Source organism: Phalangium opilio, unplaced genomic scaffold, assembly GCF_054372755.1.
Source record: "Phalangium opilio isolate 3A_F unplaced genomic scaffold, DU_Popi_V2 ptg000088l_1, whole genome shotgun sequence".
Classification (NCBI taxonomy): Eukaryota; Metazoa; Arthropoda; class Arachnida; order Opiliones; family Phalangiidae; genus Phalangium; species Phalangium opilio.
This window is the reverse complement of record NW_028324193.1, coordinates 1,033,302-1,057,351: the sequence shown is the minus strand read 5'-3', so window position 1 is coordinate 1,057,351 and position 24,050 is coordinate 1,033,302. Positions and strand designations below refer to the sequence as shown.

General features: G+C 38.8%; 48 non-coding genes across 48 annotated transcripts; all 48 read right to left on the bottom strand.

The window, feature by feature from the left end:
* Positions 1–52: 52 nt before the first annotated feature.
* Positions 53–125, bottom strand: TRNAR-ACG (transfer RNA arginine (anticodon ACG)). Its single transcript has one exon. It is a non-coding gene; the product is annotated as a tRNA-Arg (tRNA).
* Positions 126–216: 91 nt separating this feature from the next.
* On the bottom strand, positions 217–289 carry TRNAR-ACG (transfer RNA arginine (anticodon ACG)). The gene has a single exon. It is a non-coding gene; the product is annotated as a tRNA-Arg (tRNA).
* A 255-nt stretch (positions 290–544) lies between these two features.
* On the bottom strand, positions 545–617 carry TRNAR-UCG (transfer RNA arginine (anticodon UCG)). The gene has a single exon. It is a non-coding gene; the product is annotated as a tRNA-Arg (tRNA).
* An 84-nt stretch (positions 618–701) lies between these two features.
* TRNAR-ACG (transfer RNA arginine (anticodon ACG)) lies at positions 702–774 on the bottom strand. Its single transcript has one exon. It is a non-coding gene; the product is annotated as a tRNA-Arg (tRNA).
* Positions 775–865: 91 nt separating this feature from the next.
* On the bottom strand, positions 866–938 carry TRNAR-ACG (transfer RNA arginine (anticodon ACG)). The gene has a single exon. It is a non-coding gene; the product is annotated as a tRNA-Arg (tRNA).
* A 91-nt stretch (positions 939–1,029) lies between these two features.
* Positions 1,030–1,102, bottom strand: TRNAR-UCG (transfer RNA arginine (anticodon UCG)). Its single transcript has one exon. It is a non-coding gene; the product is annotated as a tRNA-Arg (tRNA).
* An 84-nt stretch (positions 1,103–1,186) lies between these two features.
* On the bottom strand, positions 1,187–1,259 carry TRNAR-ACG (transfer RNA arginine (anticodon ACG)). The gene has a single exon. It is a non-coding gene; the product is annotated as a tRNA-Arg (tRNA).
* A 91-nt stretch (positions 1,260–1,350) lies between these two features.
* Positions 1,351–1,423, bottom strand: TRNAR-ACG (transfer RNA arginine (anticodon ACG)). Its single transcript has one exon. It is a non-coding gene; the product is annotated as a tRNA-Arg (tRNA).
* Positions 1,424–1,514: 91 nt separating this feature from the next.
* On the bottom strand, positions 1,515–1,587 carry TRNAR-ACG (transfer RNA arginine (anticodon ACG)). The gene has a single exon. It is a non-coding gene; the product is annotated as a tRNA-Arg (tRNA).
* Positions 1,588–1,835: 248 nt separating this feature from the next.
* TRNAR-ACG (transfer RNA arginine (anticodon ACG)) lies at positions 1,836–1,908 on the bottom strand. The gene has a single exon. It is a non-coding gene; the product is annotated as a tRNA-Arg (tRNA).
* A 91-nt stretch (positions 1,909–1,999) lies between these two features.
* Positions 2,000–2,072, bottom strand: TRNAR-ACG (transfer RNA arginine (anticodon ACG)). The gene has a single exon. It is a non-coding gene; the product is annotated as a tRNA-Arg (tRNA).
* Positions 2,073–2,163: 91 nt separating this feature from the next.
* Positions 2,164–2,236, bottom strand: TRNAR-ACG (transfer RNA arginine (anticodon ACG)). The gene has a single exon. It is a non-coding gene; the product is annotated as a tRNA-Arg (tRNA).
* Positions 2,237–2,327: 91 nt separating this feature from the next.
* On the bottom strand, positions 2,328–2,400 carry TRNAR-UCG (transfer RNA arginine (anticodon UCG)). Its single transcript has one exon. It is a non-coding gene; the product is annotated as a tRNA-Arg (tRNA).
* Positions 2,401–2,484: 84 nt separating this feature from the next.
* On the bottom strand, positions 2,485–2,557 carry TRNAR-ACG (transfer RNA arginine (anticodon ACG)). Its single transcript has one exon. It is a non-coding gene; the product is annotated as a tRNA-Arg (tRNA).
* Positions 2,558–2,648: 91 nt separating this feature from the next.
* On the bottom strand, positions 2,649–2,721 carry TRNAR-ACG (transfer RNA arginine (anticodon ACG)). The gene has a single exon. It is a non-coding gene; the product is annotated as a tRNA-Arg (tRNA).
* Positions 2,722–2,812: 91 nt separating this feature from the next.
* On the bottom strand, positions 2,813–2,885 carry TRNAR-ACG (transfer RNA arginine (anticodon ACG)). The gene has a single exon. It is a non-coding gene; the product is annotated as a tRNA-Arg (tRNA).
* Positions 2,886–2,976: 91 nt separating this feature from the next.
* On the bottom strand, positions 2,977–3,049 carry TRNAR-UCG (transfer RNA arginine (anticodon UCG)). The gene has a single exon. It is a non-coding gene; the product is annotated as a tRNA-Arg (tRNA).
* An 84-nt stretch (positions 3,050–3,133) lies between these two features.
* On the bottom strand, positions 3,134–3,206 carry TRNAR-ACG (transfer RNA arginine (anticodon ACG)). The gene has a single exon. It is a non-coding gene; the product is annotated as a tRNA-Arg (tRNA).
* A 91-nt stretch (positions 3,207–3,297) lies between these two features.
* Positions 3,298–3,370, bottom strand: TRNAR-ACG (transfer RNA arginine (anticodon ACG)). The gene has a single exon. It is a non-coding gene; the product is annotated as a tRNA-Arg (tRNA).
* Positions 3,371–3,461: 91 nt separating this feature from the next.
* TRNAR-UCG (transfer RNA arginine (anticodon UCG)) lies at positions 3,462–3,534 on the bottom strand. The gene has a single exon. It is a non-coding gene; the product is annotated as a tRNA-Arg (tRNA).
* Positions 3,535–3,618: 84 nt separating this feature from the next.
* Positions 3,619–3,691, bottom strand: TRNAR-ACG (transfer RNA arginine (anticodon ACG)). Its single transcript has one exon. It is a non-coding gene; the product is annotated as a tRNA-Arg (tRNA).
* Positions 3,692–3,782: 91 nt separating this feature from the next.
* TRNAR-ACG (transfer RNA arginine (anticodon ACG)) lies at positions 3,783–3,855 on the bottom strand. Its single transcript has one exon. It is a non-coding gene; the product is annotated as a tRNA-Arg (tRNA).
* Positions 3,856–3,946: 91 nt separating this feature from the next.
* Positions 3,947–4,019, bottom strand: TRNAR-ACG (transfer RNA arginine (anticodon ACG)). The gene has a single exon. It is a non-coding gene; the product is annotated as a tRNA-Arg (tRNA).
* Positions 4,020–4,110: 91 nt separating this feature from the next.
* On the bottom strand, positions 4,111–4,183 carry TRNAR-UCG (transfer RNA arginine (anticodon UCG)). Its single transcript has one exon. It is a non-coding gene; the product is annotated as a tRNA-Arg (tRNA).
* Positions 4,184–4,274: 91 nt separating this feature from the next.
* Positions 4,275–4,347, bottom strand: TRNAR-ACG (transfer RNA arginine (anticodon ACG)). The gene has a single exon. It is a non-coding gene; the product is annotated as a tRNA-Arg (tRNA).
* Positions 4,348–4,438: 91 nt separating this feature from the next.
* Positions 4,439–4,511, bottom strand: TRNAR-ACG (transfer RNA arginine (anticodon ACG)). The gene has a single exon. It is a non-coding gene; the product is annotated as a tRNA-Arg (tRNA).
* A 91-nt stretch (positions 4,512–4,602) lies between these two features.
* Positions 4,603–4,675, bottom strand: TRNAR-ACG (transfer RNA arginine (anticodon ACG)). Its single transcript has one exon. It is a non-coding gene; the product is annotated as a tRNA-Arg (tRNA).
* A 250-nt stretch (positions 4,676–4,925) lies between these two features.
* Positions 4,926–4,998, bottom strand: TRNAR-ACG (transfer RNA arginine (anticodon ACG)). The gene has a single exon. It is a non-coding gene; the product is annotated as a tRNA-Arg (tRNA).
* Positions 4,999–5,089: 91 nt separating this feature from the next.
* TRNAR-ACG (transfer RNA arginine (anticodon ACG)) lies at positions 5,090–5,162 on the bottom strand. The gene has a single exon. It is a non-coding gene; the product is annotated as a tRNA-Arg (tRNA).
* A 91-nt stretch (positions 5,163–5,253) lies between these two features.
* On the bottom strand, positions 5,254–5,326 carry TRNAR-ACG (transfer RNA arginine (anticodon ACG)). Its single transcript has one exon. It is a non-coding gene; the product is annotated as a tRNA-Arg (tRNA).
* Positions 5,327–5,581: 255 nt separating this feature from the next.
* Positions 5,582–5,654, bottom strand: TRNAR-UCG (transfer RNA arginine (anticodon UCG)). Its single transcript has one exon. It is a non-coding gene; the product is annotated as a tRNA-Arg (tRNA).
* A 407-nt stretch (positions 5,655–6,061) lies between these two features.
* On the bottom strand, positions 6,062–6,134 carry TRNAC-ACA (transfer RNA cysteine (anticodon ACA)). The gene has a single exon. It is a non-coding gene; the product is annotated as a tRNA-Cys (tRNA).
* A 91-nt stretch (positions 6,135–6,225) lies between these two features.
* On the bottom strand, positions 6,226–6,298 carry TRNAR-ACG (transfer RNA arginine (anticodon ACG)). Its single transcript has one exon. It is a non-coding gene; the product is annotated as a tRNA-Arg (tRNA).
* Positions 6,299–6,389: 91 nt separating this feature from the next.
* On the bottom strand, positions 6,390–6,462 carry TRNAR-ACG (transfer RNA arginine (anticodon ACG)). Its single transcript has one exon. It is a non-coding gene; the product is annotated as a tRNA-Arg (tRNA).
* A 255-nt stretch (positions 6,463–6,717) lies between these two features.
* TRNAR-UCG (transfer RNA arginine (anticodon UCG)) lies at positions 6,718–6,790 on the bottom strand. The gene has a single exon. It is a non-coding gene; the product is annotated as a tRNA-Arg (tRNA).
* Positions 6,791–6,871: 81 nt separating this feature from the next.
* TRNAR-ACG (transfer RNA arginine (anticodon ACG)) lies at positions 6,872–6,944 on the bottom strand. The gene has a single exon. It is a non-coding gene; the product is annotated as a tRNA-Arg (tRNA).
* Positions 6,945–7,035: 91 nt separating this feature from the next.
* TRNAR-ACG (transfer RNA arginine (anticodon ACG)) lies at positions 7,036–7,108 on the bottom strand. Its single transcript has one exon. It is a non-coding gene; the product is annotated as a tRNA-Arg (tRNA).
* Positions 7,109–7,363: 255 nt separating this feature from the next.
* On the bottom strand, positions 7,364–7,436 carry TRNAR-UCG (transfer RNA arginine (anticodon UCG)). The gene has a single exon. It is a non-coding gene; the product is annotated as a tRNA-Arg (tRNA).
* A 571-nt stretch (positions 7,437–8,007) lies between these two features.
* TRNAR-ACG (transfer RNA arginine (anticodon ACG)) lies at positions 8,008–8,080 on the bottom strand. The gene has a single exon. It is a non-coding gene; the product is annotated as a tRNA-Arg (tRNA).
* Positions 8,081–8,171: 91 nt separating this feature from the next.
* On the bottom strand, positions 8,172–8,244 carry TRNAR-ACG (transfer RNA arginine (anticodon ACG)). Its single transcript has one exon. It is a non-coding gene; the product is annotated as a tRNA-Arg (tRNA).
* A 583-nt stretch (positions 8,245–8,827) lies between these two features.
* TRNAR-UCG (transfer RNA arginine (anticodon UCG)) lies at positions 8,828–8,900 on the bottom strand. The gene has a single exon. It is a non-coding gene; the product is annotated as a tRNA-Arg (tRNA).
* An 84-nt stretch (positions 8,901–8,984) lies between these two features.
* Positions 8,985–9,057, bottom strand: TRNAR-ACG (transfer RNA arginine (anticodon ACG)). The gene has a single exon. It is a non-coding gene; the product is annotated as a tRNA-Arg (tRNA).
* A 91-nt stretch (positions 9,058–9,148) lies between these two features.
* On the bottom strand, positions 9,149–9,221 carry TRNAR-UCG (transfer RNA arginine (anticodon UCG)). Its single transcript has one exon. It is a non-coding gene; the product is annotated as a tRNA-Arg (tRNA).
* Positions 9,222–9,307: 86 nt separating this feature from the next.
* TRNAR-ACG (transfer RNA arginine (anticodon ACG)) lies at positions 9,308–9,380 on the bottom strand. The gene has a single exon. It is a non-coding gene; the product is annotated as a tRNA-Arg (tRNA).
* A 249-nt stretch (positions 9,381–9,629) lies between these two features.
* Positions 9,630–9,702, bottom strand: TRNAR-ACG (transfer RNA arginine (anticodon ACG)). The gene has a single exon. It is a non-coding gene; the product is annotated as a tRNA-Arg (tRNA).
* A 255-nt stretch (positions 9,703–9,957) lies between these two features.
* On the bottom strand, positions 9,958–10,030 carry TRNAR-ACG (transfer RNA arginine (anticodon ACG)). The gene has a single exon. It is a non-coding gene; the product is annotated as a tRNA-Arg (tRNA).
* A 249-nt stretch (positions 10,031–10,279) lies between these two features.
* On the bottom strand, positions 10,280–10,352 carry TRNAR-ACG (transfer RNA arginine (anticodon ACG)). Its single transcript has one exon. It is a non-coding gene; the product is annotated as a tRNA-Arg (tRNA).
* A 92-nt stretch (positions 10,353–10,444) lies between these two features.
* Positions 10,445–10,517, bottom strand: TRNAR-UCG (transfer RNA arginine (anticodon UCG)). The gene has a single exon. It is a non-coding gene; the product is annotated as a tRNA-Arg (tRNA).
* Between the last annotated feature and the right edge of the window lie 13,533 nt (positions 10,518–24,050).

The following is a 24,050-nucleotide window of genomic DNA, read 5'->3' as shown; positions in this document are numbered from 1 at the left end:
TTATAAATTTCCCTTCCGTTATACTCTAATAATCATCTTTAAATGTTAATACCGAGCTTGCCAGGACTCGAACCTGGAATCTTCTGCTCCGTGGGCAGACGCGTTATCCATTGCGCCACAAGCCCGTTATAGGTTGATCAAAATGCTATTGAAGCATTGAAATATTATAAATTTCCCTTCCGTTATACTCTAGTAATCATCTTTAAATGTTAATACCGAGCTTGCCAGGACTCGAACCTGGAATCTTCTGCTCCGTAGGCAGACGCGTTACCCATTGCGCCACAAGCCCGTTAGAGGTTGATCAAAATGCTATTGAAGCATTGCAATATTATAATTTTCCCTTCCGTTATACTCTAATAATCATCTTTAAATGGTAATACCGAGCTATTCAGGACTCGAACCTGGAATCTTCTGCTCCGTATGCAGACGCGTTATCCATCGCGCCACAAGCCCGTTATAGGTTGATCAAAATGCTATTGAAGCATTGAAATATTATAAATGTCCCTTCCGTTATACTCTAATAATCAGCTTTAAATGGTAATACCGAGCTTGCCACGACTCGAACCTGGAATCTTCTGCTTCGAAGGCAGACGCGTTATCCATTACGCCACAAGCCCTTGCTTTGTATTATAAATAAATTTCTAAAGATTGTATTTATGCATTCTTTATGACGAATAAAAGATCTTTTACGAAAATAAAAAAGAGCTTGCCAGGACTCGAACCTGGAATCTTCTGCTCCGTAGGCAGACGCGTTATCCATTGCGCCGCAAGCCCGTTAGAGTTTGATCAAAATGATATTGAAGCATTGAAATATTATAAATTTCCCTTCCGTTATACTCTAATAATCATCTTTAAATGTTAATACCGAGCTTGCCAGGACTCGAACCTGGAATCTTCTGCTCCGTGGGCAGACGCGTTATCCATTGCGCCACAAGCCCGTTATAGGTTGATCAAAATGCTATTGAAGCATTGAAATATTATAAATTTCCCTTCCATTATACTCTAATAATCAGCTTTAAATGGTAATACCGAGCTAGCCACGACTCGAACCTGGAATCTTCTGCTTCGAAGGCAGACGCGTTATCCATTACGCCACAAGCCCTTGCCTTGTATTATAAATAAATTTCCAAAGATTGTATTTATGCATTCTTTATGACGCATAAAAGATCTTTTACGAAAATAAAAAAGAGCTTGCCAGGACTCGAACCTGGAATCTTCTGCTCCGTAGGCAGACGCGTTATCCATTGCGCCACAAGCCCGTTAGAGGTTGATCAAAATGATATTGAAGCATTGCAATATTATAAATTTCCCTTCCGTTATACTCTAATAATCATCTTTAAATGTTAATACCGAGCTTGCCAGGACTCGAACCTGGAATCTTCTGCTCCGTAGGCAGACGCGTTATCCATTGCGCCACAAGCCCGTTAGAAGTTGATCAAAATGCCATTGAAGCATTGCAATATTATAAATTTCCCTTCCGTTATACTCTAATAATCATCTTTAAATGTTAATACCGAGCTTGCCAGGTCTCGAACCTGGAATCTTCTGCTCCGTGGGCAGACGCGTTATCCATTGCGCCACAAGCCCGTTATAGGTTGATCAAAATGCTATTGAAGCATTGAAATATTATAAATTTCCCTTCCATTATACTCTAATAATCAGCTTTAAATGGTAATACCGAGCTACCCACGACTCGAACCTGGAATCTTCTGCTTCGAAGGCAGACGCGTTATCCATTACGCCACAAGCCCTTGCTTTGTATTATAAATAAATTTCCAAAGATTGTATTTATGCATTCTTTATGACGCATAAAAGATCTTTTACGAAAATAAAAAAGAGCTTGCCAGGTCTCGAACCTGGAATCTTCTGCTCCGTGGGCAGACGCGTTATCCATTGCGCCACAAGCCCGTTAGAGGTTGATCAAAATGATATTGAAGCATTAAAATATTATAAATTTCCCTTCCGTTATACTCTAATAATCAGCTTTAAATGGTAATACCGAGCTTGCCAGGACTCGAACCTGGAATCTTCTGCTCCGTAGGCAGACGCGCTACCCATTGCGCCACAAGCCCGTTAGAGGTTGATCAAAATGCTATTGAAGCATTGCAATATTATAAATTTCCCTTCCGTTATACTCTAATAATCATCTTTAAATGTTAATACCGAGCTTGCCAGGACTCGAACCTGGAATCTTCTGCTCCGTGGGCAGACGCGTTATCCATTGCGCCACAAGCCCGTTATAGGTTGATCAAAATGCTATTGAAGCATTGAAATATTATAAATTTCCCTTCCATTATACTCTAATAATCAGCTTTAAATGGTAATACCGAGCTAGCCACGACTCGAACCTGGAATCTTCTGCTTCGAAGGCAGACGCGTTATCCATTACGCCACAAGCCCTTGCCTTGTATTATAAATAAATTTCCAAAGATTGTATTTATGCATTCTTTATGACGCATAAAAGATCTTTTACGAAAATAAAAAAGAGCTTGCCAGGACTCGAACCTGGAATCTTCTGCTCCGTAGGCAGACGCGTTATCCATTGCGCCACAAGCCCGTTAGAGGTTGATCAAAATGATATTGAAGCATTGCAATATTATAAATTTCCCTTCCGTTATACTCTAATAATCATCTTTAAATGTTAATACCGAGCTTGCCAGGACTCGAACCTGGAATCTTCTGCTCCGTAGGCAGACGCGTTATCCATTGCGCCACAAGCCCGTTAGAAGTTGATCAAAATGCCATTGAAGCATTGCAATATTATAAATTTCCCTTCCGTTATACTCTAATAATCATCTTTAAATGTTAATACCGAGCTTGCCAGGTCTCGAACCTGGAATCTTCTGCTCCGTGGGCAGACGCGCTATCCATTGCGCCACAAGCCCGTTATAGGTTGATCAAAATGCTATTGAAGCATTGAAATATTATAAATTTCCCTTCCATTATACTCTAATAATCAGCTTTAAATGGTAATACCGAGCTAGCCACGACTCGAACCTGGAATCTTCTGCTTCGAAGGCAGACGCGTTATCCATTACGCCACAAGCCCTTGCTTTGTGTTATAAATAAATTTCCAAAGATTGTATTTATGCATTCTTTATGACGAATAAAAGATCTTTTACGAAAATAAAAAAGAGCTTGCCAGGACTCGAACCTGGAATCTTCTGCTCCGTAGGCAGACGCGTTATCCATTGCGCCGCAAGCCCGTTAGAGTTTGATCAAAATGATATTGAAGCATTGAAATATTATAAATTTCCCTTCCGTTATACTCTAATAATCATCTTTAAATGTTAATACCGAGCTTGCCAGGACTCGAACCTGGAATCTTCTGCTCCGTGGGCAGACGCGTTATCCATTGCGCCACAAGCCCGTTATAGGTTGATCAAAATGCTATTGAAGCATTGAAATATTATAAATTTCCCTTCCATTATACTCTAATAATCAGCTTTAAATGGTAATACCGAGCTAGCCACGACTCGAACCTGGAATCTTCTGCTTCGAAGGCAGACGCGTTATCCATTACGCCACAAGCCCTTGCTTTGTATTATAAATAAATTTCCAAAGATTGTATTTATGCATTCTTTATGACGCATAAAAGATCTTTTACGAAAATAAAAAAGAGCTTGCCAGGACTCGAACCTGGAATCTTCTGCTCCGTAGGCAGACGCGTTATCCATTGCGCCACAAGCCCGTTAGAGGTTGATCAAAATGATATTGAAGCATTGCAATATTATAAATTTCCCTTCCGTTATACTCTAATAATCATCTTTAAATGTTAATACCGAGCTTGCCAGGACTCGAACCTGGAATCTTCTGCTCCGTAGGCAGACGCGTTATCCATTGCGCCACAAGCCCGTTAGAAGTTGATCAAAATGCCATTGAAGCATTGCAATATTATAAATTTCCCTTCCGTTATACTCTAATAATCATCTTTAAATGTTAATACCGAGCTTGCCAGGTCTCGAACCTGGAATCTTCTGCTCCGTGGGCAGACGCGTTATCCATTGCGCCACAAGCCCGTTATAGGTTGATCAAAATGCTATTGAAGCATTGAAATATTATAAATTTCCCTTCCATTATACTCTAATAATCAGCTTTAAATGGTAATACCGAGCTAGCCACGACTCGAACCTGGAATCTTCTGCTTCGAAGGCAGACGCGTTATCCATTGCGCCACAAGCCCGTTAGAAGTTGATCAAAATGCCATTGAAGCATTGCAATATTATAAATTTCCCTTCCGTTATACTCTAATAATCATCTTTAAATGTTAATACCGAGCTTGCCAGGACTCGAACCTGGAATCTTATGCTCCGTAGGCAGACGCGTTATCCATTGCGCCACAAGCCCGTTAGAGTTTGATCAAAATGATATTGAAGCATTGAAATATTATAAATTTCCCTTCCGTTATACTCTAATAATCATCTTTAAATGTTAATACCGCGCTTGCCAGGACTCGAACCTGGACTCTTATGCTCCGTAGGCAGACGCGTTATCCATTGCGCCACAAGCCCGTTAGAGGTTGATCAAAATGATATTGAAGCATTAAAATATTATAAATTTCCCTTCCGTTATACTCTAATAATCAGCTTTAAATGGTAATACCGAGCTTGCCAGGACTCGAACCTGGAATCTTCTGCTCCGTAGGCAGACGCGTTACCCATTGCGCCACAAGCCCGTTAGAGGTTGATCAAAATGCTATTGAAGCATTGCAATATTATAAATTTCCCTTCCGTTATACTCTAATAATCATCTTTAAATGGTAATACCGAGCTTGATAGGACTCGAACCTGAAATCTTCTGCTTTGAAGGCAGGCGCGTTATCCATTACGCCACAAGCCCTTGCTTCGTATTATAAATAAAATTTTTAAACATTGTATTTATGCATTCTTTATGACGCATAAAAGATCTTTTACGAAAATATTAAAAGAGCTTGCCAGGACTCGAACCTGGACTCTTATGCTCCGTAGGCAGACGCGTTATCCATTGCGCCACAAGCCCGTTAGAGGTTGATCAAAATGATATTGAAGCATTAAAATATTATAAATTTCCCTTCCGTTATACTCTAATAATCAGCTTTAAATGGTAATACCGAGCTATCCAGGACTCGAACCTGGAATCTTCTGCTCCGTAGGCAGACGCGTTACCCATTGCGCCACAAGCCCGTTAGAGGTTGATCAAAATGCTATTGAAGCATTGCAATATTATAAATTTCCCTTCCGTTATACTCTAATAATCATCTTTAAATGTTAATACCGAGCTTGCCAGGACTCGAACCTGGAATCTTCTGCTCCGTAGGCAGACGCGTTATCCATTGCGCCACAAGCCCGTTAGAGGTTGATCAAAATGCTATTGAAGCATTGCAATATTATAATTTTCCCTTCCGTTATACTCTAATAATCATCTTTAAATGGTAATACCGAGCTATTCAGGACTCGAACCTGGAATCTTCTGCTCCGTAGGCAGACGCGTTATCCATCGCGCCACAAGCCCGTTATAGGTTGATCAAAATGCTATTGAAGCATTGAAATATTATAAATGTCCCTTCCGTTATACTCTAATAATCAGCTTTAAATGGTAATACCGAGCTTGCCACGACTCGAACCTGGAATCTTCTGCTTCGAAGGCAGACGCGTTATCCATTACGCCACAAGCCCTTGCTTTGTATTATAAATAAATTTCTAAAGATTGTATTTATGCATTCTTTATGACGAATAAAAGATCTTTTACGAAAATAAAAAAGAGCTTGCCAGGACTCGAACCTGGAATCTTCTGCTCCGTAGGCAGACGCGTTATCCATTGCGCCGCAAGCCGGTTAGAGTTTGATCAAAATGATATTGAAGCATTGAAATATTATAAATTTCCCTTCCGTTATACTCTAATAATCATCTTTAAATGGTAATACCGAGCTTGCCAGGACTCGAACCTGGAATCTTCTGCTTCGAAGTTAGGCGCGTTATCCATTACGCCACAAGCCCTTGCTTCGTATTATAAATAAAATTTCCAAACATTGTATTTATGCATTCTTTATGACGCATAAAAGATCTTTTACGAAAATATTAAAAGAGCTTGCCAGGACTCGAACCTGGAATCTTCTGCTCTGTAGGAAGACGCGTTATCCATTGCGCCACAAGCCCGTTAGAGGTTGATCAAAATGATATTGAAGCATTGCAATATTATAAATTTCCCTTCCGTTATACTCTAATAATCATCTTTAAATGTTAATACCGAGCTTGCCAGGACTCGAACCTAGAATCTTCTGCTCCGTAGGCAGACGCGTTATCCATTGCGCCACAAGCCCGTTAGAAGCTGATCAAAATGCCATTGAAGCATTGCAATATTATAAATTTCCCTTCTGTTATACTCTAATAATCATCTTTAAATGTTAATACCGAGCTTGCCAGGACTCGAACCTGGACTCTTCTGCTCCGTAGGCAGACGCGTTATCCATTGCGCCACAAGCCCGTTAGAGGTTGATCAAAATTATATTGAAGCATTAAAATATTATAAATTTCCCTTCCGTTATGCTCTAATGATCAGCTTTAAATGGTAATACCGAGCTTGCCAGGACTCGAACCTGGAATCTTCTGCTCCGTAGGCAGACGCACTATCCATTGCGCCAAAAGCCCGTTAGAGTTTGATCAAAATGCTATTGAAGCATTGCAATATTATAAATTTCCCTTCCGTTATACTCTAATGATCAGCTTTAAATGGTAATACCGAGCTTGCCACGACTCGAACCTGGAATCTTCTGCTTCGAAGGCAGACGCGTTATCCATTACGCCACAAGCCCTTGCTTTGTATTATAAATAAATTTCTAAAGATTGTATTTATGCAATCTTTATGACGAATAAAAGATCTTTTACGAAAATAAAGAGCTTGCCAGGACTCGAACCTGGACTCTTATGCTCCGTAGGCAGACGCGTTATCCATTGCGCCACAAGCCCGTTAGAGGTTGATCAAAATGCTATTGAAGCATTGCAATATTATAAATTTCCCTTCCGTTATACTCTAATAATCATCTTTAAATGTTAATACCGAGCTTGCCAGGACTCGAACCTGGAATCTTCTGCTCCGTAGGCAGACGCGTTATCCATTGCGCCACAAGCCCGTTAGAGGTTGATCAAAATGCTATTGAAGCATTGCAATATTATAATTTTCCCTTCCGTTATACTCTAATAATCATCTTTAAATGGTAATACCGAGCTATTCAGGACTCGAACCTGGAATCTTCTGCTCCGTAGGCAGACGCGTTATCCATCGCGCCACAAGCCCGTTATAGGTTGATCAAAATGCTATTGAAGCATTGAAATATTATAAATGTCCCTTCCGTTATACTCTAATAATCAGCTTTAAATGGTAATACCGAGCTTGCCACGACTCGAACCTGGAATCTTCTGCTTCGAAGGCAGACGCGTTATCCATTACGCCACAAGCCCTTGCTTTGTATTATAAATAAATTTCTAAGGATTGTATTTATGCATTCTTTATGACGAATAAAAGATCTTTTACGAAAATAAAAAAGAGCTTGCCAGGACTCGAACCTGGAATCTTCTGCTCCGTAGGCAGACGCGTTATCCATTGCGCCGCAAGCCGGTTAGAGTTTGATCAAAATGATATTGAAGCATTGAAATATTATAAATTTCCCTTCCGTTATACTCTAATAATCATCTTTAAATGGTAATACCGAGCTTGCCAGGACTCGAACCTGGAATCTTCTGCTTCAAAGTTAGGCGCGTTATCCATTACGCCACAAGCCCTTGCTTCGTATTATAAATAAAATTTCCAAACATTGTATTTATGCATTCTTTATGACGCATAAAAGATCTTTTACGAAAATATTAAAAGAGCTTGCCAGGACTCGAACCTGGAATCTTCTGCTCTGTAGGAAGACGCGTTATCCATTGCGCCAAAAGCCCGTTAGAGGTTGATCAAAATGATATTGAAGCATTGCAATATTATAAATTTCCCTTCCGTTATACTCTAATAATCATCTTTAAATGTTAATACCGAGCTTGCCAGGACTCGAACCTGGAATCTTCTGCTCCGTAGGCAGACGCGTTATCCATTGCGCCACAAGCCCGTTAGAAGCTGATCAAAATGCCATTGAAGCATTGCAATATTATAAATTTCCCTTCTGTTATACTCTAATAATCATCTTTAAATGTTAATACCGAGCTTGCCAGGACTCGAACCTGGACTCTTCTGCTCCGTAGGCAGACGCGTTATCCATTGCGCCACAAGCCCGTTAGAGGTTGATCAAAATGATATTGAAGCATTAAAATATTATAAATTTCCCTTCCGTTATACTCTAATGATCAGCTTTAAATGGTAATACCGAGCTTGCCAGGACTCGAACCTGGAATCTTCTGCTCCGTAGGCAGACGCACTATCCATTGCGCCAAAAGCCCGTTAGAGTTTGATCAAAATGCTATTGAAGCATTGCAATATTATAAATTTCCCTTCCGTTATACTCTAATAATCATCTTTAAATGTTAATACCGAGCTTGCCAGGACTCGAACCTGGACTCTTTTGCTCCGTAGGCAGACGCGTTATCCATTGCGCAACAAGCCCGTTAGAGGTTGATCAAAATGCTATTGAAGCATTGCAATATTATAAATTTCCCTTCCGTTATACTCTAATAATCATCTTTAAATGTTAATACCGAGCTATCCAGGACTCGAACCTGGACTCTTATGTTCCGTAGGCAGACGCGTTATCCATTGCGCCACAAGCCCGTCAAAGGTTGATCAAAATGATATCGAAGCATTGAAATATTATAAATTTCCCTTCCGTTTTACTCTAATAATCAGCTTTAAATGGTAATACCGAGCTTGCCACGACTCGAACCTGGAATCTTCTGCTTCGAAGGCAGACGCGTTACCCATTACGCCACAAACCCTTGCTTTGTATTATAAATAAATTTCCAAAGATTGTATTTGTGCATTCTTTATGACGCATAAAAGATCTTTTACGAAAATAAAAAAGAGCTTGCCAGGACTCGAACCTGGAATCTTCTGCTCCGTAGGCAGACGCGTTATCCATTGCGCCACAAGCCCGTTAGAGTTTGATCAAAATGATATTGAAGCATTGAAATATCATAAATTTCCCTTCCGTTATACTCTAATAATCATCTTTAAATGGTAATACCGAGCTTGCCAGGACTCGAACCTGAAATCTTCTGCTTCGAAGGCAGGCGCGTTATCCATTACGCCACAAGCCCTTGCTTCGTATTATAAATAAAATTTTTAAACATTGTATTTATGCATTCTTTATGACGCATAAAAGATCTTTTACGAAAATATTAAAAGAGCTTGCCAGGACTCGAACCTGGACTCTTATGCTCCGTAGGCAGACGCGTTATCCATTGCGCCACAAGCCCGTTAGAGGTTGATCAAAATGATATTGAAGCATTAAAATATTATAAATTTCCCTTCCGTTATACTCTAATAATCAGCTTTAAATGGTAATACCGAGCTTGCCAGGACTCGAACCTGGAATCTTCTGCTCCGTAGGCAGACGCGTTATCCATTACGCCACAGGGCCTACCTTCGTATTACAAATAAAATTTCCATACATTGTATTTATGCATTCTTTATGACGCATAAAGATCTTTAACGAAAATAAACAACGTGCTTGCCAGGACTCGAACCTGGAATCTTCTGCTCCGTAGGCAGACGCGTTATCCATTGCGCCACAAGCCCGTTATAGGTTGATCAAAATGCTATTGAAGCATTGAAATATTATAAATTTCCCTTCCTTTTTACTCCAATAATCATCTTTAAATGGTAATACCGAGCTTGCCAGGACTCGAACCTGGAATTTTCTGCTCAGTAGGCAGACGCGTTATCCATTGCGCCAAAAGCCCGTTAGAGGTTGATCAAAATGATATTGAAGCATTGAAATATTATAAATTTCCCTTCCGTTATACTCTAAAAATCATCTTTATATGTTAATACCGAGCTTGCCAGGACTCGAACCTGGAATCTTATGCTCCGTAGGCAGACGCGTTATCCTTTGCGCCACAAGCCCGTTAGAGGTTGACAAAAATGATATTGAAGCATTAATTTTTATAAATTTCCCTTCCGTTATACTCTAATAATCATCTTTAAATGGTAATACCGAGCTTGCCAGGACTCGAACCTTTAATCTTCTGCTTCGAAGGCAGACGCGTTATCCATTAAGCCACAATCCCTTGCTTCGTATTATAAATAAAATTTCCAAACATTGTATTTATGCATTCTTTATGACGCATAAAAGATCTTTTACGAAAATAAACAAAGAGCTTGCCAGGACTCGAACCTGGAATCTTCTGCTCCGTAGGCAGACGCGTTATCCGTTGCGCCACAAGCCCGTTAGAGGTTGATCAAAAATGATATTGAAGCATTGAAATATTATAAATTTCCCTTCCGTTATACTCTAATGATCATCTTTAAATGGTAATACCGAGCTTGCCAGGACTCGAACCTGGAATTTTCTGCTTCGAAGGCAGACGTGTTATCCATTACGCCACAAGCCCGTGCTTCGCATTTTAAATAAAATTACAAACTTATTTACCTAGATATGGAATTATTTCTCTTTTTTGAAGTAAAATTTATGAAATATTGAAGCAGTATTCCAAGCATAGCGAATATACAGTAAAGCCGACGACATTTTACATCCAATAAGAATAAATCTCGGACACATGGAAATCAGTCAATAGCTGTTTACCGTTTATTCTGATAGCTACATTCACAACTGGTTTGCAGTGTAAACACTATCGTCTCGTCTCACCTCAACAATATTCTTAGTTTGCCAACATGAATGTTAAAGTTAAATAACACCAAAGCTTAATTGTAGCTAGACGCACAAATAGTCAATGCGCACCATAAAGAGAATAGAAAGTCTGTTGCTACTACCCGTTTACCATTAGCCCTTTTACTATTCTAATTGCCACCATGATCTTTTCTTCTAATATAAAATCTTAACCTGATTATTTAAGAGTGTTTTATCTTTCGGCTCACTCTGAACTGTTGATGTCTCTTCATTTCAGACACGAAAATGAAAGCCCAAAGTTTGCTTCACCTCAGGCCTCTATTATTTACTCTTTGTTTCACTAAGCCTATTGCGGATAATACTTGATATACCCGCTGGAGTCTAGGTCTTAGTTTTCTTCATGAAATCACTAAATCAAGGATTATTCTATATACAGATGTAGTAAAGCTTAAGTAATATATAAACAGCCATTTCAAATAACAATATTAAAAAAAATCTTTGGAATATCAAAATGAAACAGAGCTTTAAAGCTACAAAAGTACTAAACGCATCATAATTACGAAAAATACTTCCACATATTCACTTTATATTATGGAAAAAGGGACTATTAAAGTTCTGTATGATTTCTTAACACATCAACACAAGGCTAACTGCTAACGCGACGCACTAGTGTAACAATGGACGGACACACACAGACAAATACATAGACTTCTACTTTACTCTTTTCGTATTAATTCTGTGTTGAAAAACAGGATTATCTCGAATACTAAGACAAGGAAGGATTATAAAATATGAAACATGGAGTGGAAGCTGTATCCTTATTACTCAGTTTTTTATTAACTAACGTTATCATTACTTGTCCGATATTAGCTTTGCAAAAGAGTTTCCGTGGTTTGTAAGACAATGGAGTAACGTCTTTTTTACTCTCTCTATATTGACTATGAAATGTGTATAGTGTTTCGACTTCGTACGCAATCTTCATTACTCGTCCTATATAAAATTTGACTAGAAATTTTTGATTGATAGAGGTTTTTCTTAAACAATTTCTTAAATTTATTTGATATTAATTATTATCTTCGTCAGATATTTGCTTTAGTTATACTTACATCGTTTTAAGAAACTTTATTCGTAATATCGTTTGAACTTAAACTATTATTTTGGTTTCCCCGCTAGCGTACTGCCTTTGCCAAAGTTTTGGAAATCTAGGGTATATATAGCAATCGTCTCCCAGTAAATAATAAGAAAATGCGCATTTGCGAAAACCTTTGGTGGTGATCCCACCTTAGGGAGGCTAGACGTTTCTCGTAACCCTAGCTGATCGCCGCGTAAATCTTAACCATAACAGCGATGATAGAGTAAAAGCCAGTGTTGCAGATTGGTGTCTATGTGGTATAGATGAAAGACCAGTTGATGGTGATTTTAGAAGCCAATGTTGCAGATTGGTGTCTATGTGGTATAGACGGAAGACTAGTGCATGGTGGTGTTAGAGGCCATCAAGTAGCGACAGTTTTCCGAATTTATGTGAACTGCGAACGCAGTCCGGAAACTAACAATACGTTTGCTCCGATTTCCCAACTGCGAACGCGGTGACAGACACACACACACACAGACACACACACACGTCCAGTGTAATACCTCTCCGTGACATACGTCACTCGGAGAGGTAAAGAAGTCGGGAAAACCATAATATTACCTCTCCGTGTCGAGAAGATTATATAACCTTAAGTATCCAATGAAAACGTCGACATTTTTGCCCTCATCCTTTCCCGCGCTTTGCGCTTCCGCATTTCATACTTACTCTCAACATTATCTTCCTCCATTTTACATATAAAAATCAAATACTCACAAAAAGAAGTGGCAAAAACCTGCTGGCTCTTTACAACCACTTAATTTGACTTAATATCCAATTTCCAACAACAATAATATATCGGTAGTTTAATTGACAACCTACTAGCATCGAAATTCTCATTAAGAATGGCTCCCGCGGATAAAAAACGGCAATTTTCAACTAGGTGGGCGTTATCTCATTAGATTTGAAAAATATCATTTTTGTCTTTTTTACCAATGCCTAACCGTTTGGATTTTTTAAAGCTTTCTAGCACCAAAAAATATTTTTGAATGAGGATAAAAAAGGTCTGTCCTCTCTTAATTTTTAAAGCTTTTCTCATGATTACTCTATACAACAGTAACAAGGAGTATAAACCCATTAGTGGAAGCAGTATTTTTTTCCCAAAACAATCTCGCTTATGTTTATGCAATGAATGAAATATATCACAATGCACGGGCCTTGATAGATATAGGAGGCAATGAAGGAAATATATCGCATGCACGGGCCTTGGTAGATATAGGAGGCAATGATAATCTCTCTCTTTGCACGAGAGGTTTATCTTTAATATTTAAATAAATATAATTATTTTTAATTATTTTAATCTTCAATAATTAACATTAATAATAGTTAAATCGTTTAAAATAAAGTTATACCTATTATCTTCTCAAACTTTGCTAATATTGACGTTTAAAGTGAAGGGTACCCCTCTTCCCGCTTTCTTCAGATTTTGGGGTATATATACGATTCGTTTCCATTATAATAGTAAGGAAAAACCGCAAATGCGAAAACCTTTGGTAGCGATCCTACCTTAGGGAGCGGCTAGACGTTTCTCGTAACCCTAGCTGATCGCCGCGTATATCCTAAAACCAAACGATGATAATGGAGTAGAAGCCAATGATACAGATTGGTGTCTATGTGGAATAGACGGTAGACCAGTGGATGGTGGTGTTAGAAGGCAGTGTAAGTGCAGACGGGTGTCAATGTGGGATTGACAAAGAACAGAAGATGGTGGTGATTAGAAGCCAGTAAGAACAGACTAGTGTCCGTGTGGGATGGATAAAGACCAGAAGATGGTGGTGTGAGAACTCAAGTAGAGGAGCCTTTTCCCTGACTGTGAAAGCAGTTCGGAAATGGCGAAAACGTTTGCTCCGATACGCAAACTGCGAACGCGGTCACGTGGGTGTAACAACAGACAGACACACAGACACACAGACAGACACACAGACAGACACACAGACACGGCCGTTACAGAACCTCTCCTGGACTACGTCACACGGAGAGGTAAAAATTCCTTAAGGGGCGAGTCTCATTTTAAAATACATTATTGAGATCCAATTAAATGAGGTTTTCTCTATATAATGCGATAAATTTCGTTAAATAATAAGGTAATAGAGCTATCTCAGTTGTGACGTCAGTGGGCGGCCATGTTTGGTTCCGCTTTGGTCACACTAAGGTATAGAATTTTACGATTGGAATAAGACTCACTCTTTAATGAAGAACAAGCGACCCACCGTTATTTTCGTTCTTCATGGTAGACTCGCGTGTTTGAGTGTTTTGGTTATAACAATTTTAAAAAGATAAACATTTTCCCTTTCGCGTCTGACATTTTTAATCATGGTTTATTTGTTTTTATTTCAAAATATTTAGTTTTATTTTATTTACCCGATTGCCCACAAAAGCAATCATGAAATTCCAATCACTCAATAAGCTACAAGAGTTCTCGCAAGTTTTTCCCCATTTCGATTTGAACCCTCGCAACCGTTTAGTGAGAGAGAGTAAACGCATGATTTTCCTCATTTAAACTCATGTACAGGTTGACCGAACCAGTTCGGCTCGAGTTTCCGGAGAAGCGACATTTTTAAAATCACCTATTAAGTATTGATCAGACTCTTTTAGTTTAATACGTCCTACGTGGTCTAATCTAGTTAGCAGGTTAATTAAAAGCCTTAACTTAAACGTCACCAAACCCCAATGATACAAACAATCAAGTTGTAAACACGCTCTTTTTCATGTTAATTTTTATTAATGTTCTTTAGATTTATTACATGAACATAGGAAATGATATTCATGGAACTCGGCGGTGTCATTGGAGAGGGGCATTGTGATTCCGGAATCTAGACATGACTCATTTCCCACTTTGAATATTTTGTTACATTTTGGTTCAATTTTTATCGCTTACTAATTTGGGAGACTTCGAAGCGCGGGGCTTATAATTCTCACGTTGACTTTATGCGTCAATTCAGCTACTTTCCAGCATTATTCGCTGGCAATTAAAAGACCATTTCCGATTTCGATATTAATGAGAGGGAAAGGCACGGGGTTAAAACTCAGCCCTGGTCGCTGGTATTAGTACTAGTACAGTGGTATACCGTATACACGAACCACACTAGGCATCGCGTCTGCGCGGTGACGCTGGTTGACTCTTATCGTGCATGACTCGCGAACAAATAGAAAAAACGCCCATGTCTTGGGTTATCCTCTCCTAAGTTCTAATACTTCAAATTGTAAACGATAGGATTTACGTGGGTCAACAATCAATAAAAAATGGCGCTGAACGTAACTGAGTTTCTTGGAAATGACGGATATTTCAAATACAGGTGGCCGATTTGCATTTTCCAATTGTAATTTAGCTAATGTCTATTCTACAATTACTATCTATTATTGCAGTTACGCCAATGGAACTTCCGTAAACATCATGACAATAGAGGTGAGTTTATCAACAGCCGGTGGCGTTAATAAATAGCTTCTCTCGTTGACAGTTACATTTCTTGACAGGAACATTGGCATGAAAAAACCAATAGAGACTGGTATATGTTCATGGCGGAATATTTACAACGATTCTTCAACATGAAGTAAATGTCATTTTTCAAACTAATAATTGGGAATATAAAATACAGGAATATAATAGAATAAATTTTAATCAAAAAGAAATTAATAATTAGTTACCTCATTTTAATCATACGAATATTTCTGTATCGTTCTCTTTGACTCGATTAATTGTATTAGAACCAGAGTCAAAAAACAATTACTTTTCGCACACACACCTTCACACTAAATATTGATTTAATTTCGAAGATTTCAAAAACGAATATCAACCCTCTTAAGGAGTATAAATTCTCATTTAACACAATTATTTTTCACTATGACTTTCAGGGTGAATTTCCAAGAGCATGTAGTTAAGTACCGTGACTTTATAAATAACTTCTTCGATAAACCTTCTTTCTTTCACGTAAGTGATTTTAAAATTTAATCAAGTTCCGAAGTACAAATTATTATCATTTAACGCTTACATTGTATTTAGAAAGCGCACATTATCATGTATGACCTGGTAGGCTCAGTTTTCGATCAAGTTCGACTGGACCGTTTCACCCGTCTCCGCCCTGTGGCATTCTCAAAACAATTGTCGTTTCCCAACCCCAAGTGACAGTCACGTCCACTTCCTGGTCCTTCTTAAATATGGACACCGATGTAAACGACGCTTATTGAGAAGTTAAGCTCGAGTCATTGAACTATATTCTGCGTTCAATTATGTGGAGATTTTAACGGTGTCAACCTTGGTCCTTCTGTCGCTATTGCTCGTCGTTCACTCCATCGTAACCAACAAGTACAAACTGTTGCCCACCATGAAGACAGTCAAAAAACTGGCTCTTGAATCCCTTGAAAATGTTTGGGACAACGCGTCGCTATTGTGCGCCGAAGGTAAGAGATTAAGTGAAAAGAATTCACTCTTCCGAGAGCCAGTTTCGTACTTGGATTGTGGTCCTCTTCATTACGAAAGATGGCCGGCTCTTTAATCGGGCATTCGAGCTAACGTCGTAATTTCCTTCCGTAGCGATTCCCTTCGTTTTGCCCCAAATTACTTGTCGTCTGCTGGCCGCGTCGTGGATGATCTGCGCCACTTTCATTCTCTTTTTCTTAGGTTGTTTCATGCGGACGGAATTCACGACTGAAAGCTACAATCCCGTTGATTCTCTCTCGGACTTGATCAAATCGAGAATTCCACCTGTGATGATAAGATATGCCACTGCTGTGTATCTGGAAAATTGGTACATATCTAGCCTTCTTGGAGACAAGTTCTCTATTCTTCTGACGTCACTGTCTTGTATCTATAGTCAAAACACGACCCAGTTGTTAAGGAATGGTTCGACGCGCTCAATCCAAAGGAAATGTTTTACGACTCGCCACCGGATTTAAATTCAATTCATGCCTTAGTTCCCGTTATTTCTGGAAAGAAAGCCATGATCGTGCAGGACACTCAGCTGCCCGGTATGATCAGCTCTTCGAAATCGAACGAATTCTTGCTGGACAATGGAGGACTTCATTTTTCGCGAGACGGTATTTCTCTCAACTACTTATACCTCGTTTTCAACACCTCTTGGATGAGAGAAAGTCCGCAAATCGAAAAAAACGTCCAACTGAGGTCAGTCTAAATTTTATCAAAGCAATGGTTAACAGTCTTGACAATTGAATGTCGTATCGCAGCGTGGCACCCATTTTCGAAATGCAAATTTTCAAATATCACGACTTACAATTGCATTATAAAATTGAACGGATTACATGGAAGAGACCGTTGAAAGACGCGGTTGCCTTGGATTTGAGTAGCGTCAGTGTTCCTTTCTACTTTCTTCTCACGCTGTTGTCAGCGACAGTAGCCGTCCTCATAACCGAAATAATCTTCAACTTATTCGATTAAACGACGAAAATTAGATACTTCGCTACACAAAATTGGAATTTCTCTAAAATACAAAATACTTTGAAATCACTCCATTTTATCTCGCACTTAAATTGTACTCTTTAACTTATATAGAGCCTATTACGCACTTAAGATCATATCAATTAAAACTGGCAAATGAGGTGTCGAGTCAGGCGAGGTTTACCCGTAACACTTTGACGTCATATTTATGACAATTCCGACTCGTTTACACTGAAAAAGTGAAGTTGTAACTTCAAAAAAAGCACAAACAAAATTAAAATCTCTAACAAATTATACGTAGAAACAAATAAAACTTTGCTATTCAAAGCCAGAATGTAACTTATAATCGATATTAAGACGACTGAATGAAGGGAGCCAAGTAAGTTATGGGTATTCAATTTTCTCTCATACGTAGAAAAACTATAAACAAATTCGTATATCACAAACAGAGAAACCTTGACACGGGGCGAGGCCTCCATTGGGGTATCCCGTCTCCCTCTCGCCAAGAAGCAACGCCAGACTGCCGGAGTTCACCCGAGTTCACTACACGCGGAGGGAGGCTAACCAACTCGCACTACCAACTCTGGAGGATAAATACCCCTATGGTGGCCTCGCCCCTGTGTTTTAGTTTCTCTGTTTGTAATAAACGAATATGTCTATTAGCAATAAATAAACGCGGCCCGTGATAATTTTCAATTAACTCCATTACGAGGAAACAACACAACTAATTTTATATGAAAAGTCGACCTAAGGTTTAATAGTTTGTAACACAACATTATTTATTGACTGTTTACCGGGTATTTAAAAGCTAAACTATGTTTTTTTTCATTATTCATGATTAAGTTCAGAGAGTCTGAGTGCTTACGTCAGAGTTTTGTTCTTGTTTAAAAGCAAGCGCGATTAATTAACTAGTTTTGCTGTTATTATTACTCGAGAACAATGGAAAATCTCTCACCACCCACCTCTGTAGAGAGTTTGAAGCCATCAGTAGTAGCCCTCTAGTGACAAGAATTAGTATTACTATATTCATTATAAGATGACCACAGGTAATTTAGAATTTCGGGTTTTTTTTCATTATTTATAAAATAGCATTCCTATTATGAATAAAAGCAATCTAGTAATAAACTACAGTAACTTACTCATTAGGTTCATTTTAAAGTTAACCTACAGAACTTTATCTTAATTAAATTACAGAATAATATTTATAAAACTAGTGTTGGTACTGGTAAATGTGAACGATTCCATTTTTCTTTAAAATTTTGTAGCTAATTTTTGGGCGGCTTAAATTTCTTTTAAAATGGCTCAATTTGTAGATTGAATATCGAGAATTACGATAGAAATGGAATGAACATTGTAGGAATACGTGGATGAAAGATACGGACCTATATACACACCAACTCGGACTAATCAACTTAAGTTGATGCCAATATTAGGTGTTTCTTATTACAATACCCTCGGGGAATAAGCTTTAGAAAGAGTTACAATAATCCCACGAAAACAAACCTTTAACCATTAGATAGATCACGTTTTTTGCTATAAAATTGATTTTAAAATCTCTGGTTTCGATTCGGAATTCGATTCAAAAATAGAGCTGGAAAAAACCAAGTAAAAATTGCAAACGTTTCAAGGTTAATTAGAATACTTTTTAAGCTATTTTACTAAAAAATAAAAAGTAAAAGTGGTGTAAGGAATCTACGTTCAGATAATATTAACTTTAAAATACATCATTGACCCAAAAAAGAATCAAATTTCGCGCCATTAGTAAATTTATCAATTTAGCGGTAAGAGGGCCGTAGCTACCACTACTTATTGGGCTGGAAAGCGAAAAGACCTGAGGTATCGAAATAAATAGGACTTCTCAGCAAATTATTGAACATTTTGACTCGGGTATTGTTTTAACTATATTATCCAATTATCACTTATCACATCTGCGTAAACTTTAATTTAGGTGCATGAATTTAGGCCCTACGTAATGGTGGCTCCTTTCCTAGGGCTTTTTTTATTCCTCCCATATGATTATCATTGTTGTTCACATTTGGGTACAGTGTCCAGTCACTACCTCCTTCAGTATTTAGGGTCAGGGTGTTTACATTTACCAGCGTTGTTCACATTTGGGGTCCTCTAAGGGGTTTGGGAAAAAGGATATTGCGCAAAATTTAAGAGAGTTAAAAAGCTGAAAACATAGCAAATTGTGTCTTTCATATCCTGAAAGTTTCTGGTGTCTAACGTTAGCTCCACGGAAGTTATTCAAAGATTTGCAAAAAGTGTTCACAATTACCAGTACCAACCCTATAGTAACATCCTCAATCGGTTAGTTTTAAACTTAACTAAACTACATCATTATTTGCAAAGTTATCATATTAATTAAATTAAAGCATGAGTGAATCATATACTAGCTCCCTATAAGTTACTCAGCCACACTGGCCTAATGTATACAGCATTTTCTTCCCGCCAAAAAAAAGTTACCTATATGCGACCCCCAGTGAGAGAAAATAACACTACTCTCGGCGCTTAAGTACTTCCGGTAAAAAACCGGAAAAGGGGATCAACCAATGAAACTTCGAACTAAAAGGTAGTTACTATAAGCAGACGACGTTTTAAATATGTTGTGATTGTTTGCGGACGGTTCAGATTCGTATTTTTTCTTTGAAATTATTTTAATTTGTCTGGGTTGGCGCAATTAAAATGGCAGAATTTCGGATATTATTTGGCAAAGCCCAAATGAAAGAAACTCATTTAAATTATTATTTATTTTATTCCGTAGGCAACGTTCAGACTACAGAGGCAGTGCTAAACAACAACTTAATAGTCATCTCGAAAACCTTACTAAACTTTTTAATAATGCTTCTAAAGAACTAATAGAAAAACTTAAAAGTTCCAACCCATTTTTAACAAAGCCTGTTGTGAAACCCAAATTATTTTTAAATAATCAAAAGAATGACTGTGGCGCATAGAAACCAAAACCTCCAAAACGTTAATACCATTTGGAACTATCATTCATCAATTTCAAGTTCTCGATATATTAATTTCAAAGCCCTAAGAGAGGGCGCCGTCTACTATCACTTTCACCCGCCTCTCTTCCTCTCTAGTATTCGGAAGAAAATGCTGGACACATTAGGCCAGAGTGGCTGAGTAACTTATAGGGAGCTAGTATATGATTCACTCATGCTGTTATTTAATCCCTTCACTCATTTTCAAATAAAAAGAATTAAAAATATCAAAATTTCTCACCATAAAAAAACTTGTTTTAAACTTTTTGTTTAAAACCTTTGAAACAAATTGGCGTTTTTAATGGCTTTACTGGAGTGGATTAAGGCACTTTTAAACTCCTACAGCCTACGGAAACCACTCAAAGCGCTGCAGCCGAGTCTACGGCAGTGGACGGAACCAGCGAGCTGGGGATCTTGCTGTGGACCTCGTTGGTGTCTCATTGGGCACAGAGGGAGAGCGAGGGGCTCATTCGGAAGCTTGTTCTTCCATGGATGAGTCCACCCTACTGGAAGAATCGGATGCGACCCTTCAGGGTCCAGCCGATGAGTGTTATAATGATCCTGATGGGGGGGAGGATCTTGGGACTGGGAGCTTGTCTGTCAGGGGGGAGGTGCTACTGGCCCTCCAGGGACTTATGAGGTGTAGCTAAGTCCCTTCTGAGACCCTCTCTTAGGGATCATGGGGACGCTACGTGCGATTCAAATCAATCTGCGCCATAGCAAGTCGGCCTCCACGGTACTCTGTTGGAGGTTGGCTGTAGAGAGTCTTGATGTGGCCCTCATACAAGAGCCGTGAATTTGCCACGGGAAAATCCTCGGTCTCGACACAGCGGGGTGGCTCTTCTATGACCACACTGCTGCTAGACCTAGGGCGTGTATTCTGGTTCGGAATTATCTCTGCTGTATCTCTCTACCGTTATACACGTCTCAGAACACGGCGACGGCGAAGCTGGTTCTTGCCTCTGGGCGTACCGAGTCGACTCTCACGGCTGCCTCTGCTTACTTTGCCTACGATGCGGACTCTCTCCCGACATTAGAGGTGATAAATTTGGTCGATCAGGGTGAGAGGAGAGGGGACAATCCTATCATTGGCTGCGACGCCAATGCTCATCACATCACGTGGGGCTGTTCTGACTGTAACAGGAGAGGTGATGATCTACTGGAATATCTAGTTGGTTGTAAACTCTATATTCTTAATCAAAACACTGAACCTACTTTTGTTAGTTCTAATAGAAGGGAGCTCATTGACCTCACGTTAGCCACGGAAAACCTTGCGTCTTCTGTGTCGAACTAGCATGTGGATAATGAGCCGTCTCTATCGGATCATGGGCACATTTGCTTCACTGTTTCGACGACCTCTGTCCCGGCGGGGACGGAGATACGCAATCCAAAACGGACCAATTGGGCCGGCTATAGGGAAGACCTAATCCTACGCTACGGAGGGGGTCACACTCCAAAACTTACTTCACCTAAGGATCTTGATAGGGCTGCTGATGATTTACAGTGCTCTATCATTGTGTCGTTTCACCGAAACTGTCCACTTAAGACCGTAAGCCGCTAGAGGCAAGTCCCTTGGTGGAACGCGGATCTCAGCTGACTTCGGAAATGCACGCCCAGGCTCTTTAACAAGGCCAAGCGTACGGGTGACTGGACTGGCTATAGGCAGTCCCTTAATACCTACAACAGGGCCATTAGAGCTGCAAAGGACTCCTGGAGGACCTTTTGTGAGGAAATCTCCAGTGTCCCTGCTACGGCTAGGGTTATGAAGATCCTAGCGCATGATAACACACATCGACTTAATACCATTAAGTTACAAGTGGGTGTGCACACTAAAGTCAGGGGCTGAGACTCCCAAGCATATGCTGGAGGTCCACTTTCCTGACTAAACTGTAATCAATCCAACAAGACCTGACTATCTCTACCCTAATCAGCACAGGGCGAAGATAGAGGACTGGCTTGTAGCCAGGCAGGTTGTTACAATTCCTAAGCTTCGGTGGGCTGTCAACTATTTTGAGTCCTACAAGTTCTTCCCTCGGCTTTTGAAGGACGGCTTAGATCACATCGTCTCTCCGTTATGCAAGATCTACACAGAAAAAAGGGTGTTTATGTTTTCAACATCTAAACATGTTATAAAGTTAAACATTGGTGTGAGGTAATGTTGATGTCTAATCACATCTCTGTTTCTCTAAGGATCCTTAAAATGTGTTCCAAATAGAAACACTTCTTATTTTATCACGTTTTAGAGATAAACACAGTATAATCTTAACACTAAGCTAAACATCAACGTTTGCCAGGTGTTATTTAATGTAACATGTTTTTAATACGTTGGTATATGGTTTCAATTTTTTAAATCTTTATTTTATGAAGAATTATATTTTAAAAAAACAATTAACAAGTGGAGGTATATTTTACCACAAGGTGAATAATCTAACACCTTGTGAATACATTAATAATGTAAGGCACAATGACTTTCATTTCATATTGAGAAAAGGACTTCCTTTACTCAAATTTTGAGCAAAATATATGTTTAAAGTGATGGTTCGACATGAAGAATAAATAAGCTTTCTTGGCTTTAATAATAGAACAACATTTCCAACAGGTCGGCTAGATTTGTTTAAATAGGTATATTCCCATTGCGCAGAATTCCATTAGACCGAATCCCGCCAAAGTTTCTAATGAATTAAGCCCAACCGCGGGTGTTAGTATTTACAATTCAAACGACGCTATTTGTCGAATTTAGCGACCTCAAAAGTGCTAGCGTTTTCAATACATTCGTACTGCCTTGGAAGCGCCACTATTTGACGACTATGCAACAAGATGATAATAAAAAACGAACTCGGTAAGTTTTCAACACCGTGTGTTCTAAATATATAATATAATAGTATACACAAAAAGTGAAAATTGGGCTTGGGTTAAGCATTACACAAAAGTACTTTCGTACAATAAAACGTTTTTGTTCAAAACCAGGTTAGGTTAGTAATATTTTATAAATCATTTAACATTGTTACGCCTTTTCCAAAATATTGATGTTTATCTTCATTGACTTCTCAAATAATATGCCTTTTCCAAAAAGTTACGGTTCGGTTAGGTTGGATTTGGTTTGGTTAGAAGGACGACTCTTCCTCTTTGGGGCGGTTATACACTTCAAGTACAGTAAAACGGCTGGCTTAAAGTATTTTCATAATGAATATAATATAAAAAGTAAATCAATATTAGCAATTGATTTTATTATGTCATATGTTGCTGATTTATTACTATTTTGTTCTTATAATCCTTAGTTCTAAAATAATAATTTAGAAAATGTTTGGATCTAGTGTTCATTTTACGTAGGCCGTAAATTGTTTTAAGTTCATTTAATTTAAATTCCATCGGGAAAAACCCGAAGTGCGTGTTTTTCGGTGCAATGGGATTGTCCCATTGAACAGCATCGTAAATCCGCCAAAGTGAGGGTTTTCGGTCGAATGGGGTTGGTTCGACTGAATGGGATTCGGCGCAATGCTAAGGAAGCGTTTAAATAAAGCTAAGTTGAAGTTCAACGGAAATTTTGTTTACGCACAAGAAGTGGCACTCGTCTTTCGTTGTTATCCCTAAAGTAACTTAATCTTATTATCTATAAAATTGGATCAAAAAATTTTTAAAATACATTAGTTTTGCTAAGTTAAGGTGTTTGAACTTGGTTTTGCACGTGTGCTTGTATTGTAAAAGGTCAGAGGTTGAAAGGGATTATAAGCGATGGCTATTCATAGAGGTTTTTCAAGTTATACAAAGGGGAAAGGGTTGTTTAGA